The following is a 17,461-nucleotide window of genomic DNA, read 5'->3' as shown; positions in this document are numbered from 1 at the left end:
TCATCTAAAAACAATGATCCATTTATTTACCTTGTCTGCTGAAGATGGGCCTAATTAAATCAGGACTGATATCTATATATTAACAAAATATTATACATTTGTCTATATATTTAAATGCATGTCAATTTATATTTTATATTTTACAGTTTATATGCTTAGAATACAATTAAAATGACATGCGCTGAATATATAGTGAAACACATAGAAGATAACAGGCAGACCGTAAATAATGATATGGATTTGAAAAGATTTTTGTATTTGAGCAGACCAGGAAATCCCATAACAATATCTCTCTTGTCCATCATCACTAGCTTTGATTTCATTCCTTTAATGGGCAACTCAATATGTCTCTCTTGTCCATCATCACTAGCTTTGATTTCATTCCTTTAATGGGCAACTCAATATGTCTCTATTGTCCATCATCACTAGCTTTGATTTCATTCCTTTAATGGGCAACTCAATATGTCTCTCTTGTCCGTCATTACTAGCTTTGATTTCATTCCTTTAATGGGCAACTCAATATGTCTCTATTGTCCGTCATTACTAGCTTTGATTTCATGGCTTTAATGGGCAACTCAATATGTCTCTATTGTCCGTCATCACTAGCTTTGATTTCATGGCTTTAATGGGCAACTCAATATGTCTCTATTGTCCGTCATCACTAGCTTTGATTTCATGGCTTTAATGGGCAACTCAATATGTCTCTATTGTCCGTCATTACTAGCTTTGATTTCATGGCTTTCCTTTAATGGGCAACTCACCGACCTGCTAAAGCAGATGTTTCAAATTGTAAAACAACGTTAGAAATTAAATAGCTCTTAAATGATGTTTTAGAGGTCAACAGCATTTTACAACCTTGTCATTTCACATTTTAAACACACAATTAACACTGAGTGGTGAATGACGTTGGGTTTGGATAATGTTCACTTTCTGGTTGTTTAAAACAAATATACAAACATAATGTAAACCACGTGGTAATGTTTACTAAATGGCTTGTTTGAGATACAATAAGCTAACAAAATGCATGTTTAATTCCATTTCAAATTGGTTGCTGCCATGTTAAAGGGTTTAAAAGGGCCGATGGTTTTGAATCCCAGCCTTATATGTTGACGATATGTTTCAGATTGACTACTGTAGCAACAAGGCTGAGGAGTTGCATCATCTACCCAGGGAGGAACTGAAGAGAGATCTGACATGTTTATACCGTTAGAGTCCAGTATCAGAGTAAGGATATGGGCCGCAGACGGCCAACACTGAAACAGACATTTTGGTTCCTTTATGCGATCTGCTGCTTTCTAGGACTGTCTGTGTGTATCATCTCTGCTTGTCATCCGAACCCCTCCAAGGTAATGGGAGCTCCTGTAGCTTTCAGTGACCTCACCAATAAACACTTCCTGCTAACAGACTCTGGTCCCTGGATGTATTTCTGTTCGTCACACGTGCAGAAGACCCTGGACACCACGTATCAAACTCCAGGCCTTGAGGGCCTTGTGTGTCTGGGGTTTTTCTCTCTTCACTTGATTTGATCAATTAAGGTCCTTAATGAGTTAGAATACCAGCCGAGGGGACTTCCTGTGTCGTAACTGGACAGGAAATAAGGTTGTGTCTACACTGACATGGGACTTCTGCGACCAGAATAGAAGATCACATTGAAAAGACCGGTTCTACACGCACACAAGTGTTCTTCCTGTTCAGATCTGTCTTGACCACTTCAGGTGGTGGTCAGGGATGTGCGCAGGTTTCCTCCTCAGTCTGGACCCAATCGGGCTCCTGAAAGAGCATACAGTGGGTGACGTCATTAGCGCTCTTCCCATAAGAAGAAAAGGTGTTTTTGGAGGTAGGTAGTACCAGAGTGTCCTCTGGGCGTTTGGCTCTCGGAGCGTACAGAGCGGTCACACTGGACGCTCTGGCCGAGGAGGAGGGTTGATCCTGACCTCACACCAGCAGTCACCCACCCAAGCTAACTGGCTAAAGTTGGCTAGCTACACTATTAATGGAGGTGTGGAGGAGGTGTGTCTATAGATACACTGTATTAATGGAGGTGTGTCTACTGATACACTGTATTAATGGAGGTGTGTCTACTGATACACTGTATTAATGGAGGTGTGGAGGAGGTGTGTCTATAGATACACTGTATTAATGGAGGTGTGGAGGAGGTGTGTCTATAGATACACTGTATTAATGGAGGTGTGTCTACTGATACACTGTATTAATGGAGGTGTGTCTACAGATACACTGTATTAATGGAGGTGTGTCTACTGATACACTGTATTAATGGAGGTGTGTCTACTGATACACTGTATTAATGGAGGTGTGTCTATAGATACACTGTATTCAGGAGGTGTGTCTATAGATACACTGTATTAATGGAGGTGTGGAGGAGGTGTGTCTATAGATACACTGTATTAATGGAGGTGTGTCTACTGATACACTGTATTAATGGAGGTGTGGTAGGAGGTGTGTCTATAGATACACTGTATTAATGGAGGTGTGTCTATAGATACACTGTATTAATGGAGGTGTGTCTATAGATACACTGTATTCATGGAGTGTGTCTACAGATACACTGTATTCATGGAGGTGTGTCTATTAGATACACTGTATTCATGGAGGTGTGTCTATAGATACACTGTATTAATGGAGGGTGTGTCTATAGATACACTGTATTAATGGAGGTGTGTCTATGATACACTGTATTAATGGAGGTGGAGGAGTGTGTCTACTGATACACTGTATTCATGGAGGTGTGTCTATAGATACACTGTATTCATGGAGGTGTGTCTATAGATACACTGTATTCATGGAGGGGTGTGTCTATAGATACACTGTATTCATGGAGGTGTGTCTACAGATACACTGTATTCATGGAGGTGTGTCTACAGATACACTGTATTCATGGAGGTGTGTCTACAGATACACTGTATTCATGGAGGTGTGTCTACAGATACACTGTATTCATGGAGGTGTGTCTACAGATACACTGTATTCATGGAGGTGTGTCTATAGATACACTGTATTCATGGAGGTGTGTCTACAGATACACTGTATTCATGGAGGTGTGTCTACAGATACACTGTATTCATGGAGGTGTGTCTACAGATACACTGTATTCATGGAGGTGTGTCTACAGATACACTGTATTCATGGAGGTGTGGAGGAGGTGTGTCTACTGATACACTATTAATGGAGGTGTCTCTACAGATAAACTGTATTAATGGAGGTGTGTCTACTGATACACTGTATTAATGGAGGTGTGGAGGAGGTGTGTCTACTGATACACTGTATTAATGGAGGTGTGGAGGTGTGTCTACAGATACACTGTATTAATGGAGGTGTGGAGGAGGTGTGTCTACTGATACACTATTAATGGAGGTGTCTCTACAGATAAACTGTATTAATGGAGGTGTGGAGGAGGTGTGTCTATAGATACACTGTATTAATGGAGGTGTGGAGGAGGTGTGTCTACAGATACACTGTATTAATGGAGGTGTGGAGGAGGTGTGTCTACTGATACACTGTATTAATGGAGGTGTGTCTATAGATACACTGTATTAATGGAGGGTGGAGGAGGTGTGTCTACAGATACACTGTATTAATGGAGGTGTGTCTACAGATACACTGTATTCATGGAGGTGTGTCTACAGATACACTGTATTCATGGAGGTGTGTCTACAGATACACTGTATTCATGGAGGTGTGTCTACAGATACACTGTATTCAATGGAGGTGTGTCTACTGATACACTGTATTAATGGAGGTGTGTCTACTGATACACTGTATTAATGGAGGTGTGTCTACAGATACACTGTATTAATGGAGGAGATGTGTCTATAGATACACTGTATTAATGGAGGTGTGGAGGAGGGGTGTCTACAGATACACTGTATTAATGGAGGTGTGTCTATAGATACACTGTATTAATGGAGGTGTGTCTATAGATACACTGTATTAATGGAGATGTGGAGGAGGTGTGTCTACTGATACACTGTATTAATGGAGGTGTGTCTATAGATACACTGTATTCATGGAGGTGTGTCTATAGATACACTGTATTAATGGAGGGGTGTGTCTATAGATACACTGTATTCATGGAGGTGTGTCTACAGATACACTGTTCATGGAGGTGTGTCTACAGATACACTGTATTCATGGAGATGTGCCTACAGATACACTGTATTCATGGAGGTGTGTCTACAGATACACTGTATTCATGGAGGTGTGTCTACAGATACACTGTATTCATGGAGGTGTGTCTACAGATACACTGTATTCATGGAGGTGTGTCTACAGATACACTGTATTCATGGAGGTGTGGAGGAGGTGTGTCTACAGATACACTGTATTCATGGAGGTGTGGAGGAGGTGTGTCTACTGATACACTATTAATGGAGGTGTCTCTACAGATAAACTGTATTAATGGAGGTGTGGAAGAGGTGTGTCTACAGATACACTATTAATGGAGGTGTGGAGGAGGTGTGTCTACAGATACACTGTATTAATGGAGGTGTGGAGGAGGTGTGTCTACTGATACACTGTATTAATGGAGGTGTGGAGGAGGTGTGTCTACTGATACACTGTATTAATGGAGGTGTGGAGGAGGTGTGTCTATAGATACACTGTATTAATGGAGGTGTGGAGGAGGTGTGTCTATAGATACACTGTATTAATGGAGGTGTGTCTACTGATACACTGTATTAATGGAGGTGTGGAGGAGGTGTGTCTATAGATACACCTCCTCCACACCTCCATTAATACAGTGTATCTATAGACACACCTCCTCCACACCTCCATTAATACAGTGTATCAGTAGACACACCTCCATTAATACAGTGTATCTATAGACACACCTCCTCCACACCTCCATTAATACAGTGTATCTATAGACACACCTCCTCCACACCTCCATTAATACAGTGTGTCTATAGATACACTGTATTAATGGAGGTGTGTCTACTGATACACTGTATTAATGGAGGTGTGGAGGAGGTGTGTCTACTGATACACTATTAATGGAGGTGTGTCTATAGATACACTGTATTCATGGAGGTGTGTCTATAGATACACTGTATTAATGGAGGGGTGTGTCTATAGATACACTGTATTAATGGAGGGGTGTCTACAGATACACTGTTCATGGAGGTGTGTCTACAGATACACTGTATTCATGGAGGGGTGTGTCTATAGATACACTGTATTCATGGAGGTGTGTCTACTGATACACTGTATTCATGGAGGTGTGTCTACTGATACACTGTATTCATGGAGGTGTGTCTACTGATACACTGTATTCATGGAGGTGTGTCTACTGATACACTGTATTCATGGAGGTGTGTCTACTGATACACTGTATTCATGGAGGTGTGTCTACAGATACACTGTATTCATGGAGATGTGTCTACAGATACACTGTATTCATGGAGATGTGTCTACAGATACACTGTATTCATGGAGGTGTGTCTACAGATACACTGTATTCATGGAGGTGTGTCTACAGATACACTGTATTCATGGAGGTGTGGAGGAGGTGTGTCTACTGATACACTATTAATGGAGGTGTCTCTACAGATAAACTGTATTAATGGAGGTGTGGAAGAGGTGTGTCTACAGATACACTATTAATGGAGGTGTGGAGGAGGTGTGTCTACAGATACACTGTATTAATGGAGGTGTGGAGGAGGTGTGTCTACAGATACACTGTATTAATGGAGGTGTGGAGGAGGTGTGTCTACTGATACACGTTTTAATGGAGGTGTGGTGGAGGAGGTGTGTCTATAGATACACTGTATTAATGGAGGTGTGGAGGAGGTGTGTCTACAGATACCCTGTATTAATGGAGGTGTGTCTACATATACCCTATATTAATGGAGGTGTGGAGGAGGTGTGTCTACAGATACACTGTATTAATGGAGGTGTGTCTACAGATACCCTGTATTAATGGAGGTGTGTCTACAGATACCCTGTATTAATGGAGGTGTGTCTACAGATATACTTAATGGAGGTGTGTCTACAGATACCCTGTATTAATGGAGGTGTGTCTACTGATACACTGTATTAATGGAGGTGTGTCTACTGATACACTGTATTAATGGAGGTGTGGAGGAGGAGATGTGTCTATAGATACACTGTATTAATGGAGATGTGGAGGAGGTGTGTCTACTGATACACTGTTAATGGAGGTGTGTCTATAGATACACTGTATTAATGGAGGTGTGTCTATAGATACACTGTATTAATGGAGATGTGGAGGAGGTGTGTCTACTGATACACTGTATTAATGGAGGTGTGTCTATAGATACACTGTATTCATGGAGGTGTGTCTATAGATACACTGTATTAATGGAGGGGTGTGTCTATAGATACACTGTATTCATGGAGGTGTGTCTACAGATACACTGTTCATGGAGGTGTGTCTACAGATACACTGTATTCATGGAGATGTGTCTACAGATACACTGTATTCATGGAGGTGTGTCTACAGATACACTGTATTCATGGAGGTGTGTCTACAGATACACTGTATTCATGGAGGTGTGTCTACAGATACACTGTATTCATGGAGGTGTGTCTACAGATACACTGTATTCATGGAGGTGTGGAGGAGGTGTGTCTACAGATACACTGTATTCATGGAGGTGTGGAGGAGGTGTGTCTACTGATACACTATTAATGGAGGTGTCTCTACAGATAAACTGTATTAATGGAGGTGTGGAAGAGGTGTGTCTACAGATACACTATTAATGGAGGTGGGAGGAGGTGTGTCTACAGATACACTGTATTAATGGAGGTGTGGAGGAGGTGTGTCTACTGATACACTGTATTAATGGAGGTGTGGAGGAGGTGTGTCTACTGATACACTGTATTAATGGAGGTGTGGAGGAGGAGGTGTGTCTATAGATACACTGTATTAATGGAGGTGTGTCTATAGATATACTGTATTAATGGAGGTGTGGAGGAGGAGGTGTGTCTATAGATATACTGTATTAATGGAGGTGTGTCTACAGATACACTGTATTAATGGAGGTGTCTCTACTGATACACTGTATTAATGGAGGTGTGTCTACAGATACACTGTATTAATGGAGGTGTGGAAGAGATGTGTCTACAGATACACTGTATTAATGGAGGTGTGGAGGAGGTGTGTCTACTGATACACTGTATTAATGGAGGTGTGTCTACAGATATACTGTATTAATGGAGGTGTGTCTACAGATATACTGTATTAATGGAGGTGTGGAGGAGGAGGTGTGTCTATAGATATACTGTATTAATGGAGGTGTGTCTACAGATACACTGTATTAATGGAGGTGTGTCTACTGATACACTGTATTAATGGAGGTGTGTCTACTGATACACTGTATTAATGGAGGTGTGGAGGAGGAGGTGTGTCTATAGATACACTGTATTAATGGAGGTGTGTCTATAGATACACTGTATTAATGGAGATGTGGAGGAGGTGTGTCTACTGATACACTGTATTAATGGAGGTGTGTCTACAGATATACTGTATTAATGGAGGTATGTCTACAGATACACTGTATTAATGGAGGTGTGTCCACTGATACACTGTATTAATGGAGGTGTGTCTACAGATATACTGTATTAATGGAGGTGTGTCTACAGATACACTGTATTAATGGAGGTGTGTCTACAGATACACTGTATTAATGGAGGTGTGTCTATAGATACACTGTATTAATGGAGGTGTGGAGGAGGTGTGTCTACAGATACACTGTATTAATGGAGGTGTGGAGGAGGTGTGTCTACAGATACACTGTATTAATAGAGGTGTGGAGGTGTGTCTACTGATACACTGTATTAATGGAGGTGTGTCTATAGATACACTGTATTCATGGAGGTGTGTCTACAGATACACTGTATTAATGGAGGTGTGGAGGAGGAGGTGTGTCTATAGATACACTGTATTCATGGAGGTGTGTCTACAGATACACTGTATTCATGGAGGTGTGTCTACAGATACACTGTATTAATGGAGGTGTGGAGGAGGAGGTGTGTCTATAGATACACTGTATTAATGGAGGTGTGTCTATAGATACACTGTATTAATGGAGGTGTGGAGGAGGAGGTGTGTCTATAGATACACTGTATTAATGGAGGTGTGTCTACAGATACACTGTATTAATGGAGGTGTGTCTACAGATACACTGTATTAATGGAGGTGTGGAGGAGGAGGTGTGTCTACTGATACACTGTATTAATGGAGGTGTGTCTACTGATACACTGTATTAATGGAGGTGTGTCTACAGATACACTGTATTAATGGAGGTGTGTCTACTGATACACTGTATTAATGGAGGTGTGTCTACTGATACACTATTAATGGAGGTGTGTCTACTGATACACTGTATTAATGGAGATGTGGAGGAGGAGGTGTGTCTATAGATACACTGTATTAATGGAGGTGTGTCTATAGATACACTGTATTAATGGAGGTGTGGAGGAGGTGTGTCTACTGATACACTGTATTAATGGAGGTGTGGAGGAGGTGTGTCTACTGATACACTGTATTAATGGAGGTGTGGAGGAGGAGGTGTGTCTATAGATACACTGTATTAATGGAGGTGTGTCTATAGATATACTGTATTAATGGAGGTGTGTCTACAGATACACTGTATTAATGGAGGTGTGGAGGAGGTGTGTCTACTGATACACTGTATTAATGGAGGTGTGTCTACAGATATACTGTATTAATGGAGGTGTGTCTACAGATACACTGTATTAATGGTGGTGTGTCTACTGATACACTTAATGGAGGTGTGTCTACTGATACACTGTATTAATGGAGGTGTGTCTACTGATACACTGTATTAATGGAGGTGTGTCTACTGATACACTGTATTAATGGAGGTGTGGAGGAGGAGATGTGTCTATAGATACACTGTATTAATGGAGATGTGGAGGAGGTGTGTCTACTGATACACTGTTAATGGAGGTGTGTCTATAGATACACTGTATTAATGGAGGTGTGTCTACAGATACACTGTATTAATGGAGAGTGGAGGAGGTGTGTCTACTGATACACTGTATTAATGGAGGTGTGTCTATAGATACACTGTATTCATGGAGGTGTGTTTATAGATACACTGTATTAATGGAGGGGTGTGTCTATAGATACACTGTTTTAATGGAGGGGTGTGTCTACAGATACACTGTATTCATGGAGGTGTGTCTACAGATACACTGTATTCATGGAGGTGTGTCTACAGATACACTGTATTCATGGAGGTGTGTCTACAGATACACTGTATTCATGGAGGTGTGTCTACAGATACACTGTATTCATGGAGGTGTGTCTACTGATATACTGTATTCATGGAGGTGTGGAGGAGGTGTGTCTACAGATACACTGTATTCATGGAGGTGAGGTGTGTCTACTGATACACTATTAATGGAGGTGTCTCTACAGATAAACTGTATTAATGGAGGTGTGGAAGAGGTGTGTCTACAGATACACTATTAATGGAGGTGTGGAGGAGGTGTGTCTACAGATACACTGTATTAATGGAGGTGTGGAGGAGGTGTGTCTACTGATACACTGTATTAATGGAGGTGTGGAGGAGGTGTGTCTACTGATACACTGTATTAATGGAGGTGTGGAGGAGGAGGTGTGTCTATAGATACACTGTATTAATGGAGGTGTGTCTATAGATATACTGTATTAATGGAGGTGTGGAGGAGGAGGTGTGTCTATAGATATACTGTATTAATGGAGGTGTGTCTACAGATACACTGTATTAATGGAGGTGTCTCTACTGATACACTGTATTAATGGAGGTGTGTCTACAGATACACTGTATTAATGGAGGTGTGGAAGAGATGTGTCTACAGATACACTGTATTAATGGAGGTGTGGAGGAGGTGTGTCTACTGATACACTGTATTAATGGAGGTGTGTCTACAGATATACTGTATTAATGGAGGTGTGTCTACAGATATACTGTATTAATGGAGGTGTGGAGGAGGAGGTGTGTCTATAGATATACTGTATTAATGGAGGTGTGTCTACAGATACACTGTATTAATGGAGGTGTGTCTACTGATACACTGTATTAATGGAGGTGTGTCTACTGATACACTGTATTAATGGAGGTGTGGAGGAGGAGGTGTGTCTATAGATACACTGTATTAATGGAGGTGTGTCTATAGATACACTGTATTAATGGAGATGTGGAGGAGGTGTGTCTACTGATACACTGTATTAATGGAGGTGTGTCTACAGATATACTGTATTAATGGAGGTATGTCTACAGATACACTGTATTAATGGAGGTGTGTCCACTGATACACTGTATTAATGGAGGTGTGTCTACAGATATACTGTATTAATGGAGGTGTGTCTACAGATACACTGTATTAATGGAGGTGTGTCTACAGATACACTGTATTAATGGAGGTGTGTCTATAGATACACTGTATTAATGGAGGTGTGGAGGAGGTGTGTCTACAGATACACTGTATTAATGGAGGTGTGGAGGAGGTGTGTCTACAGATACACTGTATTAATAGAGGTGTGGAGGTGTGTCTACTGATACACTGTATTAATGGAGGTGTGTCTATAGATACACTGTATTCATGGAGGTGTGTCTACAGATACACTGTATTAATGGAGGTGTGGAGGGGTGTGTCTATAGATACACTGTATTCATGGAGGTGTGTCTACAGATACACTGTATTCATGGAGGTGTGTCTACAGATACACTGTATTCATGGAGGTGTGGAGGAGGAGGTGTGTCTATAGATACACTGTATTAATGGAGGTGTGTCTATAGATACACTGTATTAATGGAGGTGTGGAGGAGGAGGTGTGTCTATAGATACACTGTATTAATGGAGGTGTGTCTATAGATACACTGTATTAATGGAGGTGTGTCTATAGATACACTGTATTAATGGAGGTGTGTCTACAGATACACTGTATTAATGGAGGTGTGGAGGTGTGTCTACTGATACACTGTATTAATGGAGGTGTGTCTACAGATATACTGTATTAATGGAGGTGTGTCTACAGATACACTGTATTAATGGAGGTGTGTCTACTGATACACTGTATTAATGGAGGTGTGTCTACTGATACACTATTAATGGAGGTGTGTCTACTGATACACTGTATTAATGGAGATGTGGAGGAGGAGGTGTGTCTATAGATACACTGTATTAATGGAGGTGTGTCTATAGATACACTGTATTAATGGAGGTGTGGAGGAGGTGTGTCTACTGATACACTGTATTAATGGAGGTGTGTCTACAGATATACTGTATTAATGGAGGTGTGTCTACAGATATACTGTATTAATGGAGGTGTGTCTACAGATACACTGTATTAATGGAGGTGTGTCTATAGATACACTGTATTAATGGAGGTGTGGAGGAGGTGTGTCTACAGATACTCTGTATTAATGGAGGTGTGGAGGAGATGTGTCTACTGATACACTGTATTAATGGAGGTGTGTCTACAGATATACTGTATTAATGGAGGTGTGTCTACAGATACACTGTATTAATGGAGTTGTGTCTATAGATACACTGTATTAATGGAGGTGTGGAGGAGGTGTGTCTACAGATACTCTGTATTAATGGAGGTGTGGAGGAGGTGTGTCTACAGATACACTGTATTAATGGAGGTGTGGAGGAGGAGGTGTGTCTATAGATACACTGTATTAATGGAGGTGTGTCTACAGATACACTATTAATGGAGGTGTGTCTACAGATACACTGTATTAATGGAGGTGTGTCTATAGATACACTGTATTAATGGAGGTGTGGAGGAGGTGTGTCTACTGATACACTGTATTAATGGAGGTGTGTCTACAGATACACTGTATTAATGGAGGTGTGTCTACTGATACACTGTATTAATGGAGGTGTGTCTACTGATACACTGTATTAATGGAGGTGTGTCTACAGATACACTGTATTCATGGAGTTGTCTACAGATACACTGTATTCATGGAGGTGTGTCTACAGATACACTGTATTAATGGACGTCTGGGACCTGGTAAAATCCATTGAAGGGTTTAGGTAAACTGTCTGGGACCTGGTAGAATCCATTGAAGGGTTTAGGTAAACTGGGACCTGGTAGAATCCATTGAAGGGTTTAGGTAAACTGGGACCTGGTAGAATCCATTGAAGGGTTTAGGTAAACTGGGACCTGGTAGAATCCATTGAAGGGTTTAGGTAAACAGTCTGGGACCTGGTAGAATCTATTGAAGGGTTTAGGTAAACTGTCTGGGACCTGGTAGAATCCATTGAAGGGTTTAGGTAAACTGTCTGGGACCTGGTAGAATCCATTGAATGGTTTAGGTAAACTGTCTGGGACCTGGTAGAATCCATTGAAGGGTTTAGGTAAACTGGGACCTGGTACAATCTATTGAAGGGTTTAGGTAAACTGTCTGGGACCTGGTAGAATCCATTGAAGGGTTTAGGTAAACTGGGACCTGGTAGAATCCATTGAAGGGTTTAGGTAAACTGGGACCTGGTAGAATCCATTGAAGGGTTTAGGTAAACAGTCTGGGACCTGGTAGAATCCATTGAAGGGTTTAGGTAAACTGTCTGGGACCTGGTAGAATCCATTGAAGGGTTTAGGTAAACTGTCTGGGACCTGGTAGAATCCATTGAATGGTTTAGGTAAACTGTCTGGGACCTGGTAGAATCCATTGAAGGGTTTAGGTAAACTGGGACCTGGAAGAATCCACTGAAGGGTTTAGGTAAACTGGGACCTGGTAGAATCCATTGAAGGGTTTAGGTAAACTAGGACCTGGTAGAATCCACTGAAGGGTTTAGGTAAACTGTCTGGCACCTGAAGAATCCATTGTCGGGTTTAGGTAAACTGTCTGGGACCTGGAAGAATCCATTGAAGTGTTTAGGAAAACTGTGACCTGGTAGAATCCATTGAAGGGTTTAGGTAAACTGTCTGGGACCTGAAGTATCCATTGAAGGGTTTAGGTAAACTGGGACCTGACGAGTCCATTGAAGGGTTTAGGTAAACTGTCTGGGACCTGAAGTATCCATTGAAGGGTTTAGGTAAACTGGGACCTGACGAGTCCATTGAAGGGTTTAGGTAAACTGTCTGGGACCTGGAAGAATCCTTTGAAGGGGTTAGGTAAACTGTCTGGGACCTGGAAGACTCATTTGAAGGGTTTAGGAAAACTGTCTGGGACCTGAAGAATCCATTGAAGGGTTTAGGTAAACTGGGACCTGGTAGACTCCATTGAAGGGTTTAGGTAAACTGGGACCTGGTAGAATCCATTGAAGGGTTTAGGTAAACTGGGACCTGGTAGAATCCATTGAAGGGTTTAGGTAAACTGGGACCTGGTAGAATCCATTGAAGGGTTTAGGTAAACTGGGACCTGGTAGAATCTATTGAAGGGTTTAGGTAAACTGTCTGGGACCTGGTAGAATCCATTGAAGGGTTTAGGTAAACTGGGACCTGGTAGAATCCATTGAAGGGTTTAGGTAAACTGGGACCTGGTAGAATCCATTGAAGGGTTTAGGTAAACAGTCTGGGACCTGGTAGAATCTATTGAAGGGTTTAGGTAAACTGTCTGGGACCTGGTAGAATCCATTGAAGGGTTTAGGTAAACTGGGACCTGGAAGAATCCATTGAAGGGTTTAGGTAAACTGGGACCTAGAAGAATCCACTGAAGGGTTTAGGTAAACTGGGACCTGGTAGAATCCATTGAAGGGTTTAGGTAAACTGTCTGGGAACTGAAGAATCCATTGAAGGGTTTAGGTAAACTGGGACCTGGTAGACTCCATTGAAGGGTTTAGGTAAACTGGGACCTGGTAGAATCCATTGAAGGGTTTAGGTAAACTGGGACCTGGTAGAATCCATTGAAGGGTTTAGGTAAACTGGGACCTGGTAGAATCCACTGAAGGGTTTAGGTAAACTGTCTGGCACCTGAAGAATCCATTGTCGGGTTTAGGTAAACTGTCTGGGACCTGGAAGAATCCATTGAAGGGTTTAGGAAAACTGTGACCTGGTAGAATCCATTGAAGGGTTTAGGTAAACTGTCTGGGACCTGAAGTATCCATTGAAGGGTTTAGGTAAACTGGGACCTGATGAATCCATTGAAGGGTTTAGGTAAACTGTCTGGGACCTGGAAGAATCCTTTGAAGGGGTTAGGTAAACTGTCTGGGACCTGGAAGAATCCTTTGAAGGGGTTAGGAAAACTGTCTGGGACCTGAAGAATCCATTGAAGGGTTTAGGTAAACTGGGACCTGGTAGACTCCATTGAAGGGTTTAGGTAAACTGGGACCTGTAAGAATCCATTGAAGGGTTTAGGTAAACTGTCTGGGACCTGAAGAATCCATTGAAGGGTTTAGGTAAACTGGGACCTGGTAGAATCCATTGAAGGGTTTAAGTAAACTGTCTGGGACCTGAAGAAGCCATTGAAGGGTTTAGGTAAACTGTCTGGGACCTGAAGAATCCATTGAAGGGTTTAGGTAAACTGGGACCTGGTAGAATCCATTGCAGGGTTTAGGTAAACTGGGACCTGGTAGAATCCATTGAAGGGTTTAGGTAAACTGGGACCTAGAAGAATCCATTGAAGGGTTTAGGTAAACTGGGACCTGGTAGAATCCATTGAAGGGTTTAGGTAAACTGTCTGGGACCTGGTAGAATCCATTGAAGGGTTTAGGTAAACTGGGACCTGAAGTATCCATTGAAGGGTTTAGGTAAACTGGGACCTAGAAGAATCCATTGAAGGGTTTAGGTAAACTGGGACCTGGTAGAATCCATTGAAGGGTTTAGGTGAACTGGGACCTAGAAGAATCCATTGAAGGGTGTAGGTAAACTGGGACCTAGAAGAATCCATTGAAGGGTTTAGGTGAACTGGGACCTGGTAGAATCCATTGAAGGGTTTAGGTAAACTGGGACCTGGTAGAATCCATTGAAGGGTGTAGGTAAACTGGGACCTAGAAGAATCCATTGAAGGGTTTAGGTAAACTGGGACCTAGAAGAATCCATTGAAGGGTTTAGGTGAACTGGGACCTAGAAGAATCCATTGAAGGGTGTACGAAAACTGGGACCTAGAAGAATCCATTGAAGGGTGTAGGAAAACTGGGACCTAGAAAAATCCATTGAAGGGTTTAGGTGAACTGGGACCTAGAAGAATCCATTGAAGGGTTTAGGTGAACTGGGACCTGGTAGAATCCATTGAAGGGTTTAGGTAAACTGGGACCTGGTAAAATCCATTGAAGGGTTTAGGTAAACTGGGACCTGGTAAAATCCATTGAAGGGTTTAGGTAAACTGGGACCTGGTAGAATCCATTGAAGGGTTTAGGTAAACTGGGACCTGGTAGAATCCATTGAAGGGTTTAGGTAAACTGGGACCTAGAAGAATCCATTGAAGGGTTTAGGGAAACTGGGACCTGGTAGAATCCATTGAAGGGTTTAGGTAAACTGGGACCTAGAAGAATCCATTGAAGGGTGTAGGTGAACTAGGACCTGGTAGAATCCATTGAAGGGTTTAGGTAAACTGGGACCTAGAAGAATCCATTGAAGGGTGTAGGTGAACTGTCTGGGACCTGGTAGAATCCATTGAAGGGTTTAGGTAAACTGGGACCTAGAAGAATCCATTGAAGGGTTTAGGTAAACTGGGACCTGGTAAAATCCATTGAAGGGTTTAGGTAAACTGGGACCTGGTAGAATCCATTGAAGGGTTTAGGTAAACTGGGACCTGGTAGAATCCATTGAAGGGTTTAGGTAAACTGGGACCTGGTAGAATCCATTGAAGGGTTTAGGTAAACTGGGACCTAGAAGAATCCATTGAAGGGTTTAGGTAAACTGGGACCTAGAAGAATCCATTGAAGGGTGTAGGTGAACTGTCTGGGACCTGGTAGAATCCATTGAAGGGTTTAGGTAAACTGGGACCTAGAAGAATCCATTGAAGGGTTTAGGTAAACTGGGACCTAGAAGAATCCATTGAAGGGTTTAGGTAAACTGGGACCTAGAAGAATCCATTGAAGGGTTTAGGTAAACTGTTTGGGACCTGGTAGAATCCATTGAAGGGTTTAGGTGAACTGGGACCTAGAAGAATCCATTGAAGGGTTTAGGTGAACTGGGACCTGGTAGAATCCATTGAAGGGTGTAGGTAAACTGGGACCTAGAAGAATCCATTGAAGGGTTTAGGTAAACTGGGACCTGGAAGAATCCATTGAAGGGTTTAGGTAAACTGGGACCTACCATTGAAGGGTGTAGGTAAACTGGGACCTGGAAGAATCCATTGAAGGGTTTAGGTAAACTGGGACCTAGAAGAATCCATTGAAGGGTGTAGGTGAACTGTCTGGGACCTGGTAGAATCCATTGAAGGGTTTAGGTAAACTGGGACCTAGAAGAATCTATTGAAGGGTGTAGGTAAACTGGGACCTGGTAGAATCCATTGAAGGGTTTAGGTAAACTGGGACCTAGAAGAATCCATTGAAGGGTTTAGGGAAACTGGGACCTAGAAGAATCCATTGAAGGGTGTAGGTGAACTGTCTGGGACCTGGTAGAATCCATTGAAGGGTTTAGGTAAACTGGGACCTAGAAGAATCCATTGAAGTGTTTAGGTAAACTGGGACCTAGAAGAATCCATTGAAGGGTTTAGGTAAACTGGGACCTAGAAGAATCCATTGAAGGGTGTAGGTGAACTGGGACCTGGTAGAATCCATTGAAGGGTTTAGGTGAACTGGGACCTAGAAGAATCCATTGAAGGGTTTAGGTGAACTGGGACCTAGAAGAATCCATTGAAGGGTGTAGGAAAACTGGGACCTAGAAGAATCCATTGAAGGGTTTAGGTGAACTGGGACCTGGTAGAATCCATTGAAGGGTTTAGGTAAACTGGGACCTGGTAGAATCCATTGAAGGGTGTAGGTAAACTGGGACCTAGAAGAATCCATTGAAGGGTTTAGGTAAACTGGGACCTAGAAGAATCCATTGAAGGGTGTAGGTGAACTGTCTGGGACCTGGTAGAATCCATTGAAGGGTTTAGGTAAACTGGGACCTAGAAGAATCCATTGAAGGGTGTAGGTAAACTGGGACCTGGTAGAATCCATTGAAGGGTTTAGGTAAACTGGGACCTGGAAGAATCCATTGAAGGGTTTAGGTAAACTGGGACCTGGAAGAATCCATTGAAGGGTTTAGGTAAACTGGGACCTAGAAGAATCCATTGAAGGGTTTAGGTAAACTGGGACCTAGAAGAATCCATTGAAGGGTTTAGGTAAACTGGGACCTAGAAGAATCCATTGAAGGGTTTAGGTAAACTGGGACCTAGAAGAATCCATTGAAGGGTTTAGGTGAACTGGGACCTGGTAGAATCCATTGAAGGGTTTAAACTGGGACCTAGAAGAATCCATTGAAGGGTTTAGGTAAACTGGGATCTAGAAGAATCCATTGAAGGGTGTAGGTGAACTGTCTGGGACCTTGGTAGAATCCATTGAAGGGTTTAGGTAAACTGGGACCTAG

At 42.1% G+C, this 17,461-nt stretch overlaps 1 long non-coding RNA gene across 1 annotated transcript; it reads left to right on the top strand.

Annotated features, from left to right (window-relative positions):
• The first annotated feature begins 15,373 nt into the window (after window positions 1–15,373).
• On the top strand, window positions 15,374–17,042 carry LOC121845844. The gene is made up of 3 exons (XR_006082809.1): window positions 15,374–15,607; window positions 15,760–15,915; window positions 16,217–17,042. It is a non-coding gene; the product is annotated as an uncharacterized LOC121845844 (long non-coding RNA).
• The last annotated feature ends 419 nt before the right edge of the window (window positions 17,043–17,461 follow it).

The sequence above is a fragment of the Oncorhynchus tshawytscha genome, unplaced genomic scaffold (assembly GCF_018296145.1).
Source record: "Oncorhynchus tshawytscha isolate Ot180627B unplaced genomic scaffold, Otsh_v2.0 Un_contig_237_pilon_pilon, whole genome shotgun sequence".
Taxonomy (NCBI): domain Eukaryota; kingdom Metazoa; phylum Chordata; class Actinopteri; order Salmoniformes; family Salmonidae; genus Oncorhynchus; species Oncorhynchus tshawytscha.
Note: the sequence above shows the minus strand (reverse complement) of the source record. Positions and strands in the feature narration are given on the sequence as shown.